Source organism: Erpetoichthys calabaricus, chromosome 17 (genome assembly GCF_900747795.2).
Source record: "Erpetoichthys calabaricus chromosome 17, fErpCal1.3, whole genome shotgun sequence".
Lineage (NCBI taxonomy): Eukaryota > Metazoa > Chordata > Cladistia > Polypteriformes > Polypteridae > Erpetoichthys > Erpetoichthys calabaricus.
In genome coordinates, this window is record NC_041410.2 from 3,773,088 (window position 1) to 3,794,285 (window position 21,198).

The window sequence follows — 21,198 nt, forward strand, 5'->3', positions numbered from 1 at the left end:
CAAAAGGAGACTGATAAAGATTTGAGGATGAGCTGGGAAATAGCGATATAAAACGGAGAAAAGGTCTCTGTCATTCCATTCACACTGCTTTTATGAATCCCATACCAAATGGCTTATAACAGAGACAATACTGCATTTGTAATTCCAGCAGTAGGTGCATCACAAATATTAACGCTGCTTTTTCAAATCCCATTCCAAATGGGATATAATAGAGACATATGCATTGCATCTTTCATTCCAACACATTTGGAGTAATGCATTTTATTACTAAATATATTTGTGATACGCCATCTGTTGGAATGACAGCAACAATGCATTTTATTACTATGAGCATTACAAAATACATTCCAATACATGGTGCACTGTAAACGTTAATTATGGGGTCTACATTGATTACTTTGATTTGAACCCTTGGTAGCACAGCTAGGTATAGATATATCTGTTATATAGCACCTTTCATACCTGTTAAATGCTTTATATATACTGCACATATTTATTGCTCAACGCCTTATTAAATAAGTTTACCAAAGTACTTAAACAGCCCCCTGTCGTTTTATCTCACATCACCTTTCCAAAATTATAACACATATGTTTATGAATAATGTGTCAGCAGTTAACCCATCTGAAGTCTCAAAAGGGAGATAAACATTGAAGGCAGTTAAGAAATGCGCTCATCAGCAGATTGGAAACGATGCCCTCGGTTCTTACTGCCTGCAGATGCTCTGCACTTCCAATTGCCCGTCTAGGACCCCAGTGGCCACCCCACCTTTGTTCTGCATTCCTCCCTCCGATCATTCCTTGTTTTTAATGGGCTTGGGTTTTCTTGTGATTCCTCCATTACTTCTTCATGTCAGAATGTGTACTTTAATCTGATTGGCTGAGGGCTTACACCTGCATTTAGGTCTGCTCAAATCTGATTGGTTGAGGGCTTAGGGCTGCTTTAATCTGATTGGCTGAGGGCTTACATCTCCATTTAGGTCTTCTTGTCCCTGATTGGATAAGGAGTCATAACTTTGGTGACCATTGTGACTTTTTTATATAATTCTTAAAAAGCAGAATTTAAAATAGAATAGAATAAAAATATAATTGAATCAAAGGTCCGAGATTTTATAAATGTTACAAAAGGCGAGTCAAATATAACCACAGCTGAAAGACAGTAAGACAGGAGACTGATTGTAAAGTATGAGAATGAATTCAAAATCAGACATTCTTTGACAAGTTTCTCAAACAAAAAGTCTTTCCTTTGTGTCACTGTTTAACATGGTCACCATGATGTCACATGTCACATGGCTCTTGGGTCATATGCCTGCATCATAGTGACACACAAGCGCTCAAGTAGCGGCGACCATGAAAGCAAACGCACAAAACGGTGGCACCCATGAAAAAAATAAATGGCAATAAAATTACATAAAATGTGAAAAAAATGTAATAAAACAAAGACAGAATCATTGTGACAGTACTGCTAGTTAGGTTAGTCAGCTTAAATCTGATTGGTTGATAGCTAATGCCTGACGTCAGTCAGCTTAAATCTGATTGGCTGGCTGATTTTTTTGTACTTCTATTTAACATAAAATTGTTCATCCAATTTAATCGAGTTCAGTATCACGGGGACTGACGTTTATCCTCTAACTCTGTTTAGAACTTCTGATTGGCTGACAGCTTATACCTTGTTTCAGTTTGCTTGTGTCTGATTGGTTGATTTTTTTATTCCTCTATATATTCCTATACATACTGTATAAAACACAAAATTCATCAACCCACTTTATTCAAATCAACTTTAGGGGCGGAGCTTATCCTATACCTCTACTTTGATGTGCCTTAATCTGAATGGCTAAGAGTTTAGAGCCCACCGCTGTTTAGGTCGGTTTAAATCGGACTTTCTGAGGTCTTAGGTTTGCGTGTAAATGCAGAATGATATTTGTGTAATCACAGTGACAATACTTAGGTGTGTTTAAATCTAATTGGCTGATGGCTAATACCTGGTTTCAGGTGACTTAAATCTGATTGGCTGATTTTTTATTCTTTTATTTAATGCAACATTCTTCAACCTGCTTAATGCAGTTCAAGGCTGTGTGAGATAGGAGCTCACCTAAGCCTCTCCGTACAACTACTTACATTTAATTGGCTGAAGACTTGCACCTTGTTTCTGTCTGATTGGCTGATTTTGTTTAACCTTTTTTTTTTTTACATTTATCCAATTGAAGTTTGAGGTGGAGCTAATCCTAAACGTCTGTTTACATCCATTAAACTCTGACTAACTGATGAATTACGCCTTGTTTTACTTCGCTTAAAATCTGATTGGCTGCTTTCTTATACCTCTATTTAATTTATAAGAATATTCTTCAACCCACTTTACTCAGTTGAAAAATGGGGCGGAGCTTATCCTTTACCTGTGCTTATGTCTGCCTAAATCTGATTGGCTGGGAGTCTTTACTTTGAACATGTTCTTCTATTGGCAGTTTTCTTTAGCCCTTTCACTCACTGTACTTAATTATCAATGTAAGGAGAGCGACCAATGAGAGGAGGCCATTCAGCCCCTCAGCCTGGTAGACTTCCTCAGTGTTTCACCAAGACACTTTTTAAACGTTTTCAAGGTGTCTGCTTCATGACTGGGCAGTTCATTAGAGATACACCAGGCAGTGTGGTGTGGTGGTTAAGGGTGTGGGTTCAAATCCCACTCTGACACCAGTGTGTGACCCTAAGAAAAGTCACTTCACCTGCCTGGGCTCCAGAAATGGACCCCAATGTTGTAAGTTGCCTTGGGTAACGGAGTCAGCTGAAGACTAACATTATGAATCTTTTCTGCATGCTGGTTTGAATGCACTTTCTTTAGTCTCCACCAGGTGTCCTCAGCTACACGAGTCTTTATCAGACTCAAAGAGCTGCATTTAATTGGCTGGATTTATTTCTTACAATTCTAATTATATGATATAACCCAATATTCTCAATCCTGTTCAAAGTGATTCAAGCTCAGGGGGGAGCCGGGCTGATCCATTGAAAGGACCACTTTAGGGAGGTGTGACAGGAAACCCGAGTAGCTGGAGAATGTGTGACCTCGACAAACACAGCGAGGGCTTCAAACCTGGCAGATGTGCTGACTGCTGTGTCACAGCTCCTTATGTCTGACCTGCTTATATCTGATTGGCGGATGGCTTTCATCTCCCTCTATGCCTGCTATTGTCAGCGTGCTTTGATCTGATTGGGTGGGGGGTAGGGCTACTGTTTGCTTAGTTCTGCTTACATTGTTCTCGTTTAGTGTTTATTAGTGTTGTTAGTGTTAAGGATGGTAATGCGCAATCTGTTGGAATGACAAATGCAACGCATTTTATTACTATGAATGTGTGTCATGCGCCATCTGTTGGAATGACAAATGCAACGCATTTTATTACTATGAATGTGTGTCATGTGCCATCTGTTGGAATGACAAATGCAATGCATTTTATTACTATGAATGTGTGTCATGCGCCATCTGTTGGAATGACAAATGCAATGCATTTTATTACTATGAATGTGTGTCATGTGCCATCTGTTGGAATGACAAATGCAATGCATTTTATTACTATGAATGTCTGTCATGCGCCATCTATTGGAATGACAAATGCAATGCATTTTATTACTACAGTATGAATGTGTGTCATGCGCCATCTGTTGGAATGACAAATGCAATGCATTTTATTACTATGAATGTGTCTCATGCGCCATCTGCTGGAATGACAAATGCAATGCATTTTATTACTATGAATGTGTGTCATATGCCATCTGTTGGAATGACAGAGACATAGCAACAGGACAGACAGCCAGACAGACACCTTTTCCTTTTGTTGTAGTGGATTGTCACCTCCTTCAATCTTTCTTTACAGGTCACTTTCCTAAGATCCTGAATCAGCCCACTTAGTGCCGAAGAAACAAAGTTAGATCATCCCGTCTGACCTCCTCAATTGCTGTCCTTCCTCATTCTGTCCAGCCATGTCTAGTCAAACCCATTGAATCTATTTATAGGATTGTGAAGGGTCTGAGCCTAGAAGGATGCCAGTCCATTGTAGCACATGCCAAACTGATTTGTGCCTAATCCCCTGGAGCTGTGAGCCATCAGCACTAACCACTGTGCCACCCTGCTCCCAATACCCAGCTTCAGTTTTCTTGGCTGTGAGGCGCTGCCAGTTACCCCAGACTTTGCTTCTGATCGGCCCATTCCCGTCACTTGTGTTTAGTGCTGCCCCCAGGTGGTCCTCACACTTTAATGTCTGTCGAAATCACGTCGACTGCTCCATCTTGACGATGTGCGGAGAGTGCACATTGTCCATCCAGGAAGGCTGCAGGGAGCTATAAAGGCGTAGCTCTACTCTGATTGCTTGAATGCCAGCAGGCCGCGGCGGTGAACTTTCATTAGCCCACCGGGAGACGGATGATCATCTTTTCATTCTCTCACTGTCAAGTTCATTAAAAATGAAGTCTGTTTAAACGCAGCAAGCACCTGCATTACATCTCCAAGCCCAGGGTGGCGTTTTATGGCTGCTTTATTTATGAATCCTTTTATTAGCGGATTTTATTATTTTGCAAGGCCTGTAATTCCCTTCACTACTGTTGTGCACTCCTCAGAGCTGAAATGGTCGCATTGTCCCGGGATGGAAGCCTGCACTCTGATGCCGGGTGCTGCGTCTTCACAGGTGTCCTAGAGACATGCCTGTCACCTTGGCTTGGCCCTCTGATGGTTTGCGCACCAGCGTGACCTTCAAGGGACTGACATCTTGTCCAGGGTTGGTTTCTGCCTTTAGAACATTAGAAAGGTTTTAATGAGAACGGGCCATCCCATCTAACGAGCTCACCCATCGTAGTCAACTACTGGTTATAAAATAACAAACAAGTCTGGTGTTGAAACTCCCCACAGTCCTCCTGTCCATCACACTACTTGGTCACTAACTTCATGTGTCTGTGGTTTACTGTGTGGAGAAGAATGGCTGTGAAATGTGTCCTGAATGAGCTTTCATCTCTGACTCCAAGTTCTTACTAAAAACTCATTTTAAAGGTATAGTCTGCTCACATTTGACAAATTCAATTCATAATTTTGGACGTTTCTATCCTGTTACCTCTTTGTCTTCATTTGCTTAAACTGAACAGAGTCCACTCCTTCCATCGCTCCTGTCCCTTTGCTGTCCTTGGTCCTGAATCAGCTTAGTTGCCCTTTTTTTTGCTCTTTCAGTCTTTCCTTCTCACTTACTGTCCATGGTCCTGAATCAACCTGGTTGCTCTTTAGCCTTAAAGTTAACTAGCTGTGCTACCCACCTAACAAATCAACAAAGACCTCAGCATTAACTTTTTCAGTGAAAATGAAACACATGTGTCTCTGTTATATGCCATTTGGTATGGGATTTGTAAAAGACGTGTTAATGCTTGTGATGCGCCATATGTTGGAATGACATCTACAATGCGTATGTCTCTGTTATATGCCATTTGCTATGCGATTTGTAAAAGCAGTGTTAATGTTTGTGATGCGCCATCTGTTGGAATTACGTCTCCAATTCATATGTCTCTGTTATATGCCATTTGGTATAATATTTATAAAAGACATGTTAATGCTTGTGATGCGACATATGTTGGAATGACATCTGCAATGCGTATGTCTCTGTTATATGCCATTTGGTATGGGATTTGTAAAAGCAGCATTAATGTTTGTGATGCGCCATCTGTTGGAATGATATCTGCACTGCATATGTCTCTGTTATTTGCCCTTTGCTATAGGATTTGTTAAAGTAGTGTTAATGTTTTTTGATGCGCCATCTGTTGGATTGACATCTGCAATTCATATGTCTCTGTTATATGCCATTTGGTATGGGATTTGTAAAAGCCATGTTAATCTTTGTGATGCACCATCTGTTGGAATGACATCTCCAACTCATATGTCTCTGTTATATGCCATTTGCTATGGGATTTGTTAAAGCAGTGTTAATGTTTTTTGATGCGCCATCTGTTGGAATGACAACTCCAATGCATATGTCTCTGTTATATCCCATTTGCTATGGGATTTGTAAAAGCCGTGCTAATCTTTGTGATGCACCATCTGTTGGAATGACATCTGCAATGCATATGTCTCTGTTATATGCCATTTGGTATAAGATTTATAAAAGCAGTGTTAATTTTTTACCATCCAATATGACATGCACATCCAGAGAAAACACACAGGAGCACTGGGAGAAGGTGCCAAACCATAAAGTTTATTTGTGGAAACTCCTCTGGAACTGCTAGAGTGCCACCTTTGGGCCTCAGATATCCCTGCATCCCTTATATACTGTATTGGGGGAGCTTCCTGCTTCAATGGGTTGGGCTGGAGGACTTCTCCTAAATAATTAGATATAGGCCCCCCCCCACTTCGCCCTGCCCCTATGGCCCTGCTTGTATGAAACTGTGCTGGCTCTTTATGTAAACATGCGCTCTACTGCCCCCCAGTGGCTGCCACCTCCCTGTTGACTTTTAGTTTAATGGTGATAAAGTGCTGTAACTGGCACTCGGGCCTTATGACTGCATTCCAGCTTTGGCACACTTAAATCCAAAAAAAGAGGGCCACTCATCCCCTAAAGGTGGTCGTGATTGGCGCTTTACTCCAAATTCTGACGAAATCCCCTGCGTCTTTTTTCCTGGCTCAACTCAGCCACTGCAGCAGCAAATAATGTGATTAAGGCGTTTAGCCACAGATACTCACAAACAATTAATCTGAGAAACAATTCAATTTGAAGCGCAGAAGCCGTGACCAAGCAAACATTCAGCAGAGCGAACGGAACCATCTAGTGCCAGGTGCCAAGTCGCACCCGTGCCAGCCCCTGAGCCATGTGCTGTGTATGCCCAGTCAGACCCACAGAATGTGGTTAAGAGTCTGTGCCATTACAAAAGTTAGACACACGTGTTTTTTGGATGTGTTTGTGTACATGAGTGAGCCCTCTGGTGGGCTGGCAAAGACACGTGCCCCTCACAAACTGGAACAGCAGATGAGAAAATGGATGCCTGGATGGATGGATGGATTCCTGTTTTCGTTCAGATAATATAACTGCTGAAAGACACACGACTTGGGGGAATTAGTTACACTTCAGCAAGAATATGAATCCGCTGCTGGCATGAGCATGCCCCCTCCTCGCCGTGATATTCCCAGGCTGGCGCACACTTTGGAGGCGATGTTCTCCCCATGGGGGCTCTCGTAAGCTGCTTAGACACGACTTAAGGAGGGCAAATTTCTAAGCTGCAGCTGAAGACTGGACCACTCCTGGAAGTTCCCCTCCTAATGATAGTGTAGCCTGGCGGTGTTTGATGCGGACTGCAACCCATTAAGATGCCAGCTCAAGTCTCAGCACTGACTTAGAGCAGGACCCTCGCTGAGGGCCACACTTGACACTCAGGCTGCCATTTTTATTGTAGGCCTGTGCTGTAAAGAGCCGTGAGAAGGTGCTGGTCACTCCTGAAAGGCACTATATACAATAAGGGTGGCTCATTTATGTTGTGTGCCTTACCAATGCCGTACCTACTGCACATATCTGGATATTGTAACAAAAAGACGAGAGAGGCGAGGAAAGGTTTGGGGGGATCGGCCCCCTGAGAATAAACGATCTAACAGAGTAGTCAATGGAGACTGTGTGTAATGATGGGACGGCCTGAGAACTGAAGCAGCTGGGGTTTTATAGGTGGGAGGGAGGAAGGGGTGTGTCCTCTGAGTCTGCCGGAAGTGATGTCACAGGAGGGGTGGGTGGGCTTATGTCCAGATGTGCAGTTATAGCGGCTTCCCTTCTGGAGAAAGCGCATTAGTGCAGCCAGTCAGCCCCTTTCTTGGGGTACGACATTCAGTTAAGCCCACTGACTGCCCCCCATGTGCACTCATGTCACTATTTATATATATATATATATATATATAGCGTGGCATGCAGGTTGCATTGGTGGTGCGTTGGCTGGCCTGCTCTCAACCACCAGATCTCCCACCGTTTTGCCACAATTGCACCACATGTCTATGAGCCTCAAAATTCCCAAGTCAAGAAAACTGCAGGCTTCACGTATTGTGACTCGGCACAGCCATGGTGGACACGGGTGCAAGAAGACGTTGGCCTGACTTACTGCCAAAGTGGCTGCTGTAATTCAAGAATTCCAAACTTCATCATCCTCTCAGAAGTCTCTGCATGAGTGAAGTGCTTGAAGGTCTACGGCCGCTCCACCGACAACTCAGCAATCAAAACACAGAACTTGCCAGACCATCTGAGGACCACCTGAGGACCACCTTACTGGCTCTGATCAGGTATGCGGTACCACCTCGAGGGGAGAGGGGACGCTGTCGCTAACTGTCTCATCTCTTCACACTGCAGCTCAGACAAGCCCCCCCCCCCCCCCGTGAGTCTGGCTGACCACGCCCCTGTCACTCCCAAATGACCCGCCCACCCCTACCAGTCCGAAGCTTTGCAAAATGCCAACACCTGAAAGGAGGCGTCTCACTTGTGAGCCGAGCCTTCAGCAGGACGGAGCTCCCCGGTAGACCCCCCTGCGTCAGGGAATGATTTGGGCTCCAGCATTCCGATGTGCCAGTTTATTTCTTTGAGTTCTGTTATTGTTTGTGTTGCCTCTCAGTTACACAGTGTCGCCCGGCTGGCACCCAAGATATTTTTGGAACTCTGCAAGTCGCTCTGTTCCACACTTCCCTCTTAATTTTGACAAGTGAAAGTGACAGTTCTTATTTAATTTGCATATTTCATATTGTGTGTGGGGTCACTGAAATAAATTAATGAGGAAATAATCCACCCTGTTAACAGGACAAGTGTCTGTGTATCTGTCTGGTTGCTTTGTCTCTGTCATTCTAACATATGGTGCATCGCAGTCATTTGTAGGGATAAAATGCATTGCATGTGTCATTCCAACGAATGGCACGTTACAAACTATATATTAATAGACAGTGCATTGTAAATGTCAACGCTGGTGTTGATTACTTCAATTTCAACCTGCCTTCGACAGGATTCATAGCTAGCCCACCTTAATAAAAGGAGAAGCGTCTCTGTTTCTTTGTATCTGTACGTCTTTCCAGTTGTTATGTCTCTGTCTTTCCAACTGATGGCATATTATAAACATTTGTAGTAATATAACTCTTGGCATTTGTCATTCCAACAGTTGGTGCATCACAAACATTTGCAGTAATGCATTTTATTGCTACAAATCTTTGTGACACACCAAACCAAGAGTTTTATTACTACATGATTCACAAAATGCGTTTCAATAGATGGTGCACTGCAAGTGGTAATACTGAGGTCTACATTGATTATTAAGATTTCAACCCACCTTAGACGGGTTTCACAGCCATTCCGCCTTAATAAAAGGATAGATGTCTCTGATTCTGTGTATCTGTGTGTCTGCTCAGTTGCTGTTTCTCTGTCACTCAAAACAGAAAGCACATCACAAACATTTGTAATAATAAAATGCATTGCGTTTGTCATTCCAACACATAGCACATCACAAACATTTGTATTAATAAAATGCATTGCGTTTGTCATTCCAACAGATGGCACATCACAAACATATGTATTAATAAAATGCATTACGTTTGTCATTCCAACAGATGGCACATCATAAACATATGTATTAATAAATTGCATTACGTTTGTCATTCCAACAGATGGCACATCACAAACATTTGTATTAATAAAATGCATTGCGTTTGTCATTCCAACACATGGCACATCACAAACATGTGTATTAATAAAATGCATTGCGTTTGTCATTCCAACACATGGCACATCACAAACATTTGTATTAATAAAATGCATTGCGTTTGTCATTCCAACAGATAGCACAAACATTTGTGTTAATAAAATGCATTGTGTTTGTCATTCCAACAGATGGCACATCACATACATTTGTATTAATAAAATGCATTGCGTTTGTCATTCCAACAGATGGCACATCACAAACATTTGTATTAATAAAATGCATTGCGTTTGTCATTCCAACAGATGGCACATCACAAACATATGTATTAATAAAATGCATTACGTTTGTCATTCCAACAGATGGCACATCACAAACATATGCATTAATAAATTGCATTACGTTTGTCATTCCAACAGATGGCACATCACAAACATTTGTATTAATAAAATGCATTGCGTTTGTCATTCCAACACATGGCACATCACAAACATTTGTATTAATAAAATGCATTGCGTTTGTCATTCCAACACACGGCACATCACAAACATTTGTATTAATAAAATGCATTGCGTTTGTCATTCCAACAGATGGCACATCACAAACATTTGTATTAATAAAATGCATTGCGTTTGTCATTCCAACAGAAAACACATCACAAAGATTTGTATTAATAAAATGCATTGCGTTTGTCATTCCAACAGAAAACACATCACAAAGATTTGTATTAATAAAATGCATTGCGTTTGTCATTCCAACAGATAGCACAAACATTTGTGTTAATAAAATGCATTGTGTTTGTCATTCCAACAGATGGCACATCACATACATTTGTATTAATAAAATGCATTGCGTTTGTCATTCCAACAGAAAACACATCACAAAGATTTGTATTAATAAAATGCATTGCGTTTGTCATTCCAACAGATAGCACAAACATTTGTGTTAATAAAATGCATTGCGTTTGTCATTCCAACACACGGCACATCACAAACATTTGTATTAATAAAATGCATTGCGTTTGTCATTCCAAATGATGGCACATCACAAACATTTGTATTAATAAAATGCATTGCGTTTGTCATTCCAACAGAAAACACATCACAAAGATTTGTATTAATAAAATGCATTGCGTTTGTCATTCCAACAGAAAACACATCACAAAGATTTGTATTAATAAAATGCATTGCATTTGTCATTCCAACAGATAGCACAAACATTTGTGTTAATAAAATGCATTGTGTTTGTCATTCCAACAGATGGCACATCACAAATATATGCTAATGGTAACACTGAGGTTTATGTTAATTACTTAGATTTCAGCCTGCCTTAGACAGGCTTCATAGCTAGCCCACCTTAATAAAAGGATACGTGTCTCTGTTTCTGTGTATCTGTATGTCTTTCCAGTTGTTATGTCTCTGTAATTCCAACTGATGCCACATCACAAACATTTGTAGTAAAAAATGCTTTGCATTTGTCATTCCAACAGTTGGTGCATCACAAACATTTGTAGTAATGCATTTTATTGTTACAAATGTTTCTGATGCGCCATCTGTTGGAATGACAAACAATGCATTTGATTACTAAATGAATTAGATGGTGCACTACAAATGTTAAAGCTGAATGGCTACATTCGGTTTCATCCTGTCTTGGATGGGTAGCACAGCTAGTTGAATATATAAAGAAATAAGCAACACAAAGCAAACATTCCATTATTTCTGCTCTCATCTCCTTGTGTTTTTTTTATATTTATTGTTATATTTCACCATATATTTATTTACGTAATTAATTTTGTTCATAACCAGAGCTCTGTCTAGTAAATAAAGCCGTGCAGGCGTCTCTTTGGGTGTCTTTGTTCCGATATACGGCTGTAGAAAAGTGAGCCTGAAAACTGGCGCGTAGCTCTGGGCAGCCCGTCTGTGATTGGTGTAAAGAAATTCGGACTTGGTGGCAAACGAGCGGCAGCCGAGCGGAGCTGTCAATCATGTGACTGTCAAAAGGCGGTCAGCAGCATAGCCCCCGGTGCTGCGTAAATCAGTGAAATTTAGGGACAGGTTTGAGAAAACGCCTGCTACTGTGATATGTTTTTATGACGTACAATATTTATACAAACATTCCGTGCTTTAATGTGGTAATACAACAATTAGGCACAAGATGTTCTTGCACATTAAAACAGGTAATTGATCTTGGCAGCTAAAAGACCGCTGATATGTAAACATACAGTCTATGCATTTCTGGATTTAATTGACATGTTTAATCATTCATTATATTACAGCTGTTACTGTGAAAATCTGCGGTTAATTGAATGTATCTTCTCGGGAGTCTTTTGGTGAATACAGTGGTGGGATACAACGCGTGGGGTGTGGTGTCAGGGGGCACTTTGCTAAGGGTGACATTTGCATACAACAGGGTCTTCTCTTTAACATTGCGAAATAATACCCCTGTAGTGATCAGGAAAGTCAGGTGGTCCTCATTCAGTTATTTCCTGGTTCACAGGCAAACTTTTACCCCACAGCTCAGTCATGCAGTGTAGGAGAGCAGCTTGGCGTGTAGTCGCGGGTCGAAGGCGCTCCGTATCCTGAGCTGCAGCAGCAGGCTGTAAATCAGCGTTTGACCAGATAGTCCAAGACCGGAGTAAGACCCCAAGTGGCAAACCCCTTTACTACCCACTTCAGTACCTTCACCAGGCAGTCTAGGGGCTTGGCAATATATCATTTTTTATTTGATATTTAATAAAGATCAATATTCAAAAGCCAATATCGCGATGGTCAGAAGTCTCCAGCGCTCGTTTTAAGTGCGCTTACGGCGTTGATGAGCGTGAAAAGAAAGAGCGACGTACAGATGAGGAAGAGTTTAGAGCTGAGAGAGGGAGCTCAGCTGTTTGCAGTTGGTTTGGTTTTACCCAGCATGACATCTCGAGCAGCCGAGCACCTCAAGACAAAGCACGTCACTGCATTTGAAGAGGCCGCGCAGGCGCGTTCACCTCCAGAAGGCAGCGTTTTTACTTAACGCGTCGGCGAAAGTGACGTCAGACGTAAAGGCACGCCCCCGCTCACGGAAATTAATAGGGACGCAGCGCTGTGTATCCAAAGTGGTGAATTTTAAGGAGAGGCTGGATACGAGGATGCCAGAATGACGAATGGGCGATTAAATATAATGCAGCAGGTCACCAAAGCATGCAAAAATATCCGAGGTGCATGACTTTATCGTGTTGGTCACCCACTCATGAAAACATGATAACCGCACTCAATGCCCCACTTTTAGACGCTCCACCATCTTCTTTTTTACTTCTTAAAAGCCAATAATTCTTCCGTTAGCAGAGGCACACTGTCTCTGTGTGTTTACATGCGCCTCAATAACCCGATTATGCAGAAAGGTGATTTCTATAATGTCTTGCAAATCCTTGTTCTGATTAGAGAAATCGGGTAACTGGCCTCAGAGTACCCTAATTAACGGAGGTACATTTCATTGCGAGTAAACCGATTATGTGGACATGTGAACCCTTAACCAGGCTACTGTTAAAGATTTTTGTCGTTTGCGCATGTCCGTTGCACTCCGTCAGCCTGTGCATGGATTTGCTTCGCCACGGGTGTCGAACTCCGGGCCTGGAGGGCCGCAGTGGCTGCAGGATTTTGTTCTGACTCTTTTCCTAATCAGTATCCAGTTTGGTATCCTTCAATAAGGCGAGCTTCAAAAGGGCGACCTCAATTGAGCTAATGTTTTAATATTCTTGCTTTCGCCTTTTTATACGTTCAATCATTGCCTTTATCTAATAAACTTTCTGTAATAATTTTGTTGCGTTTGCCTTTATTCGCTGCGCCCAATTGAGGTCGCCCTTTTGAAGCTCGCCTTTTTGTGCGCGCCCTTATTGAATAGACCCGTACAGTTTTCACTGCTAATTAACTTATTTTCCCTTTATTTTAATAGCCCTGTTTTTAAGAATTAAGTCTTCTGAGTTGATTCTTTTCTTTATTAAATGACAGCAAAACAGAAATGAGACGTGAAACGAGCCGACAGATGACCAGCTATATTGGGGCTTGAAACTCCAGCCAATTTCACTCCAACCACTTTCTTACCAAGAAGCCCATTCTTGCTGTTAATTATTGTTAATTCCATGGCTTGTTGCTGCTCTCATTCTGACACAGCAGACATTTCCAAAACTGTTGATTTTTCTGTTATTTCTAAGAACATCGTCAAAATATTTTGGTGACCTGAGAGATCAGTCTTACTGAGACCTTCACCTTTCTTTATTTTCAGATATTGTGTGATGGGCACAGGTGAGCTGGTCATGTGGTGGCTCGTTTTGTGTCTCATTATTGTCCAGCTGCTAATTAAGAAAAAAAACAACTAAGGGGCCTGAGTCGAGTTAATTAAAACTAAAGCTAAAGACGTTAATTAGCTGCAAAAACTGGTGACTAATTATGAAGATGGTTAGAATAAAAACCTGCAGCCAGTTCGACACCCCTGATCTACACAGATAAATGACCAGAGGCAAATGTTTGGGCGATGCGGTGGGCTGGCGCCCTGCCCGGGGTTTGTTTCCTGCCTTGCACCCTGTGTTGGCTGGGATTGGCTCCAGCAGACCCCGTGACCCTGTAGTTAGGATATAGCGGGTTGGATAATGGGAAGTTCGGATCATTTTACCGACTCGGACCTTTGAGTCTCGTTCAGCAAAATGAACGAATCTTTTTTCGAGTCATTTCGTTCATTTCAGCAAAATATAATTAAAATGTTACCTGTTACCTCCCTAACACATCTACTGCTTACACAAATGTTGCTCACACTACAAACAAGACAAAACTATAATGCTATAAGAAACAGAAAATATTAATTCATTGTTTACCTGGGTCTTTAGTCTATGATTCGCTACTACTGAGCCGGTAAGTGGTCACGTGACAAAAGAACGAACGACTCGAAAGACTCGAGGAATGAACTAATCAATTCTCTTTCCGGCTCAGACTGCATTGGTTAAGCTTATGGGGCTGTCACGTGATGAACGAACGACTCGAAAAACCCGAAGACTCGAAAAAAACTATAGAAAGTTGCGCAAATGCGCATGTGCGACTGAACGACTCACTCCCACGAGACGACTCGTTCTTCCCGAGTCACATTAAAGATCAAGAACGACCCATCACTGATGGATGGAAATGTTTGGGCGATCACGATATTCCTCATTAGCTCAAGTGGAGTTATTTACAGAGAAGGAAAAGGCAACTAGAAACAGTGCGTGAACTAAAGAGCGCGTTCATTGAACAAACTCATTTGTCTAAGAACGGTGAACTTAACGTAACGTATTGACAAGTGAAGGACTTGAACGTGAGCGAGTTCAGTTTGAGGTGACTTTCTCGGTCTGGTTTCAGTCCACATTAAACATGTTGCCTTACCCTGTAATGGAGCCGAATCCGAATACAGTATTTGGATAAGCACAAACAGTGGATTTTTACAAACCTTTATTTTGTACCAATTGCTTGCCATTTATTTGTATTCGGAAAAAAAAAATAAAGTCAAATCAAATCGGCCCTGACTGGGTCTGCCTGCCTGTGCTTAAGCTGCACCCCCGCTGATACGAACACGCGGTGAAGCTCCGCTTTTAGGAAAACGTTGCACTTCGCAAGGCCACTTTATATTTTTTTCCCCATTGGACATGCAATATGTGACGCGAATTTTGACCGGCAGCGTAATCGGTGAGTTCGCCTACCCGCTGGTCCCGCCGTCATCATTTGTGTCACACGGATAGAAACAGAGCGCTCATTTATACGTATACGTGCATCTGTTTAATTTCTTTTTTGAAATGTGTGGTTATGCGTGTTTGTTGCTGGGTATAACTCAATAAAGTGTATTTAAATTTAAAAAGTCTTCATAATTATTGTATTTTATTCAAGAACACTGTAATAGCCTAAAATAAGTCATGCAAAACTGAAAAAAGTCAAATCATGGGTCATTCATTTTTTCTCACCCCTTAAAAAATATAAAATCAGAAAACTTTATTAATCCTGAAGAAGTCTGATACCACCAACTATTGCAGAGTCGTCAGAGAATTTCTGCAGATGGCAGCCCTCTGTGTTGTAACTAAAATCTGTAGTGTACAGGGTGAAGAGGAATGGTGACAGAACTGTCCCTTGTGGAGCACCAGTGCCACACAGCATGGTGGCAGACACAGAGCCCTGTAGCCACACAAACTGTGGCCTTCCCGTCAGATAGTCCATGATCCACAAAACTAAGGGAGCGACCACCGGCATTTCTGATAGCTTACTTAGTCTGGCTGGCTGGATGGTGTTAAAGGCACATGAGAAATCAAAGGACATAATCTGGAGAGTTCCTCCTGGCTTGTCTTGGTGACTGTAGGCACAGTGCAGCAGGTAGATGATGGCATCTTCGACTCCAATCCTCGCCTGGTAGGCAAAACTGGATAGGGTCCAGTGCTGAGTAAACCTGGGGGCGAAGAATTTCCAGGACTCGTCTCTCCAAGACTTTCATGATGTGTGCGGTGAGCGCCACTGGCCTGTAGTCAGAAGGGGCACCAGGATGTGTCTTCTTTGGAACAGGAACCAGACGAGATGTTTAATAGATAGACAGATACAATAACAACAACATTTATTTCTATAACACATTTTCATACAAATAATGGAGCTCAAAGTGCTTTACATGATGAAGAAGAAAAATAAAAGACAAAGTAAGAAAAATGAAACAACATTAATTAACATAGAATAAGAGTAAGGTCCGATGGCCAGGGGGGACAGAAAAAAAAAATAAAAAACTCCAGACGGCTGGAGAGAAAAAAATAAAATTTGCAGGGGTCACGAGACCATGAGACCATCCAGCCCCTCTGGACAGGATAGATAGATAGATAGATAGATAGCGTAGTTGGCAGGATTAGATAGATAGATAGATAGATAGATAGATAGATAGATAGATAGATAGATAGATAGATAGATAGATAGATAGATAGATAGATAGATAGATAGATAGATAGATAGATAGATAGCGTAGTTGGCAGGATTAGATAGATAGATAGATAGATAGATAGATAGATAGATAGATAGATAGATAGATAGATAGATAGATAGATAGATAGATAGATAGCGTGGTTGGCAGGATTAGATAGATAGATAGATAGATAGATAGATAGATAGATAGATAGATAGATAGATAGATAGATAGATAGATAGATAGATAGCGTAGTTGGCAGGATTAGATAGATAGATAGATAGATAGATAGATAGATAGATAGATAGATAGATAGATAGATAGATAGATAGATAGATAGATAGATAGCGTAGTTGGCAGGATTAGATAGATAGATAGATAGATAGATAGATAGATAGATAGATAGATAGATAGATAGATAGCGTAGTTGGCAGGATTAGATAGATAGATAGATAGATAGAAAGATAGATAGATAGATAGATAGATAGATAGATAGATAGATAGATAGATAGATAGATAGATAGATAGATAGATAGCGTAGCTGGCAGGATTAGATAGATAGATAGATAGATAGATAGATAGATAGATAGATAGATAGATAGATAGATAGATAGATAGATAGATAGATAGATAGATAGTGTAGTTGGCAGGATTAGATAGATAGATAGATAGATAGATAGATAGATAGATAGATAGATAGATAGATAGATAGATAGATAGATAGCATAGTTGGCAGGATTAGATAGATAGATAGATAGATAGATAGATAGATAGATAGATAGATAGATAGATAGATAGATAGATAGATAGATAGATAGATAGATAGATAGATAGATAGATAGATAGCGTAGTTGGCAGGATTAGATTAGCTCCGTGCCAACAATAGAGCCTGCCTTCCTCACCAGTTTGTCCAGGCGTGAAGTGTCCCTCTTCTTTATGCTGCCTCCCCAGAACACCACTGCATAGAAGAGGGCGCTCGCCACAACTGTCTGATAGAACATCTGCAGCATCTTATTGCAGATGTTGAAGGACGCCAGCCTTCTAAGGTAGTATAGTCGGCTCTGTCCTTTCTTGCACAGACCATCAGTATTGGCAGTCCAGTCCAGTTTATCATCCAGCTGCACTCCCAGGTATTTATAGTTCTGCACCCTCTGCACACAGTCACCTCTGATGGTCACGGGGTCCATGAGGGGCCTGGTCCTCCTAAAATCCACCACCAGCTCTTTGGTTTTGCTGGTGTTCAGGTGTAGGTGGTTTGAGTCGTATCATTTAACAAAGTCCTTGATGAGGTTCCTGTACTTCTCCTCCTGCCCACTCCTGATGCAGCCCACCATAGCAGTGTTGTCAGTGAACTTTTGCACGTGGCAGGACTCCGAGTTGTATTGCAAGTCTGAAGTCTGTGGTGCTGCTGACCACAATGTCAGACCTGCAGTTCCCGAGACGCACATACTGAGGTCTGTCTGTAAGATAGTCCACTGTCCATGCCACCAGGTATGAATCTACTGCCATCTCTGCCAGCTTGTCCCTAAGGAGCAGAGGTTGGATGGTGTTGAAGGCGCTAGAGAAGTCCAGAAACAGAATTCTTACAGCACCACTGCCTCTGGCCAAGTCGGTGAGGGTTCGGTGTGGCATGTAGATGATGGCATCCTCCACTCCCACCTTCTCCTGGTATGTGAACTGCAGAGGGTCGAGGGCGTATTATAATTTATTTTTTCCATAGCACTGGCACTTTTTTAATACTCAGGCTTAAGTTGAAAGCCCTAAGTAGTACACCATAGAGACGTGAGGCGCTCTGTGAAGATGAACGAGTTCCAAACTGAAACGGTGAACTACGAACGTGAATGTTTTCATTTTAATCGGTGTGACGTGAACTTTGAGCGAGTTCTTGTGAGGTGTGAACGTACACCCCGCTGACTAGAAATCTCCTTAAGGCTGACACGCCAGTCTCAGCTTTAAGTGGAAGTTCACAGGCTGAGCCTGAGGCGACCAGTGAAGGAGCGGATCAGCCAGGACCTCACGATGCCAACAGCAAAGGCGGGAGCGACAATGGCAGCGAGGCGGGCAGTGCAAATTCAGTGCCTTCGAAGAGCAGACCTCCACCTGGCAGGGTCTCGTCACCCCCTCTGAAATGTGTGTGTGAAGACGAAGATGTGCTGTCCGAGCCGAAGGCACAAGGGGGGGCGTAAAGGGGACACACACAGAAATAAAGAACCCGAACGTCAGAATAGATGAACTGGAGCAGGAGGTGCGCTTGAATGACTTTCATGTAACGTGAAAAGAAAACGCAGCAGAAACAGACACGAAAATATGAGCAAAACTGAGAATGAAATCAAAGGCCTTATGAGGCTCATGGACGACGTTAAGCAAAAGTTTACGACTCGCATCAAAGAAGCCGACCGAGTGACATCCGCTGCGAAGAGCTGCTGCAGAATCCGAATGCAGAGTGCTTTGTGGTGGGCTGTTTAATGACAGACTCCCTGAAGACCCTGACAGTCCTGCGCCCGATTATTTCCTAAACTAATAAGAGAGGACTTGAAGTCTGGCGCTGAGATCTGAGCGACTCCATCAAGGCCTGGACCTTGGACTTCTCCTGTGACCCTTTTGTGAACAGGACCCCATTGTGTGCGCCCAAGTCAGTCCCATTTGTGGCCTGTAGGGGGCGTAGCTGAGCCGTCAGCGCTTGGCAGGACTAACCCACGAGCTCCGGGTGCAAATGAACCTTTTTTTGTTTTACGGGAAATACTTGGCACAGACTTTCCATTCCCCGAGTTCTCCTTCTTTAGCAATTCTTTCTCTTTCCCTTTGTCCTGCACTCCCCCCAGATGCGCTTTGCCCAACTCGCTGGGTGACACGGGGGCTCCCTTTTAAACCCCACCTGGACGTTCTCATAAATCTTTACCTCCAGGAAGCCATTCCAGGTCAGGCTGAGCCACCCTGGAACAGCAGATTTGCCTTCTGACATCTCCCCCCCCCTATGTGACACCCTATAGGACTACAATTCCCATGCTGCCCTGCGGGCATCTGAACAGGGGCTCACGAAGAGGGATGCTGCCACCTAGAGTACGAAGAAAAGACACAAGCACTGGAGGTGATCTCCATTGGTCCATTCTTTCATCTGGCCCCCTGGACAAGTAAGGGGGGGGGGTTACTATTCCTTGATGCCAGTCCTAGCGTACCCTCTGTGCCAGTGGCCTGGCTGACACAGGGAATGCCATGCCTGTCTTTGTCACCATCTGTTATACTGGCCTCCTGTCCGGGTGAGGTAACGATGACCATCTGGCCGGACTGCCAGTCCATCGATGACACACTCTGCTGCTTGGCACTGCAGGAGGGCACACTATATAAGTATGGGGGTCTCCGCACATGAGAGTAGAAGGACAAAGTGGACTTTATCATGCATTTAAAGCTCACCACAGCAGCACACGTCCCTTCAGAAGAGGCGCTAACAGCGACCCCCCCAGAGGATAATCAGGTGGTCCCTTTGAGGACCACTGAAGTTTCTGTCCAAGATTATTATTTAGTGGATTCATTGTGTTAGAAGCCACTGGGATTCTCAAACAGATTCCGGGCCGGTTATTTCGTATCAGTCATTCTTGCTCATTTATCGCGTGGCTTTTCTGTTTTTCATGCCCCCCAAAAAAATAAAAAATTAAAAAGCCGAGCTGATTGTCCAGGCGTTAACCCGCCTCGTTCAACAAGCAGGGGAAGAGCCTCGATGTTGCCTGCGTGTTCCTGCCTGTATCGCGATTTAATTTCACGCCTCGACGGGCATCGGTGGGCTTTTTCAACTGCCCTCAGTATTAATAATACTCAGTGGTGTGCAGAAGCCGACGCTCTGGAAAATCATTATTCAAATCTACGGGGGCTCCGCAGAGCTTTTTTTTTTTTCTTTCATATAACGTTGCAAAATGAATTGCAGTAACTGGCCAAATGAATGCCGATGAGTATCCACCGTCCTCTCTGCTTGGGGCCATTTAAAGGCCGTACCCCCCAAAATGTGTGGCACCCCTCCAGCAAGTGCAGTCTCGAGGTGAGTAGAATGGCTTACTGGCAGTAAGAGGGGCAAACCCCAGAAGGGCGTGGGTGAGGGGTTAGCCCACGTGGCTCACGGCTAGAGGGGTCCTGTGTGGAGTGCGCCTGTTCTCCCTGTGCCCATCTGGGCCTTGTCCAGCTGTGGCGGTGACAGGACCGGACCCCGCTTTGTGTCCTGTGCCCCCCCAGAACACTGCAGCGTGAGAACATTGGACAGGCAGCGGACATTCAAACAGAAATCAGCATCACCTTCATTACTCTGGGAGGACTGGCACCCTGTCTGGGGTTGGCAGGACTGGCACCCTCTGTGGGGTTGGCTGGACTGTCATCCTCTCTGGGGATGGCAGGACTGGCACCCTCTCTGGGGTTGGCTGGACTGGCACCCTCTCTGGGGTTTGCTGGACTGGCACCCTCTCTGGGGTTGGCTGGACTGTCATCCTCTCTGGGGATGGCAGGACTGGCACCCTCTCTGGGGTTCACTAGACTGGCACCATCTCTGGGGTTGGCTGGACTGTCATCCTCTCTGGGGTTTGCTGGACTGGCACCCTCTCTGGGGTTGGCTGGACTGTCATCCTC

General features: G+C 43.2%; 1 protein-coding gene and 1 long non-coding RNA gene across 3 annotated transcripts in view; both read left to right on the plus strand.

Moving 5' to 3' along the window:
• The window catches only part of LOC127526133 (uncharacterized), a 71,025-nt gene extending 60,967 nt beyond the window's left edge, over window positions 1–10,058 (plus strand). For both annotated transcript variants that reach the window (XR_007933754.1, XR_007933755.1), the window contains exon 3: window positions 9,632–10,058. This is a non-coding gene — a long non-coding RNA (uncharacterized LOC127526133). The remainder of the gene's footprint in view (window positions 1–9,631) is intronic.
• The window catches only part of iglon5 (IgLON family member 5), a 399,602-nt gene that overhangs the window by 281,219 nt on the left and 97,185 nt on the right, over window positions 1–21,198 (plus strand). The gene's annotated exons all lie outside the window — the stretch shown is intronic.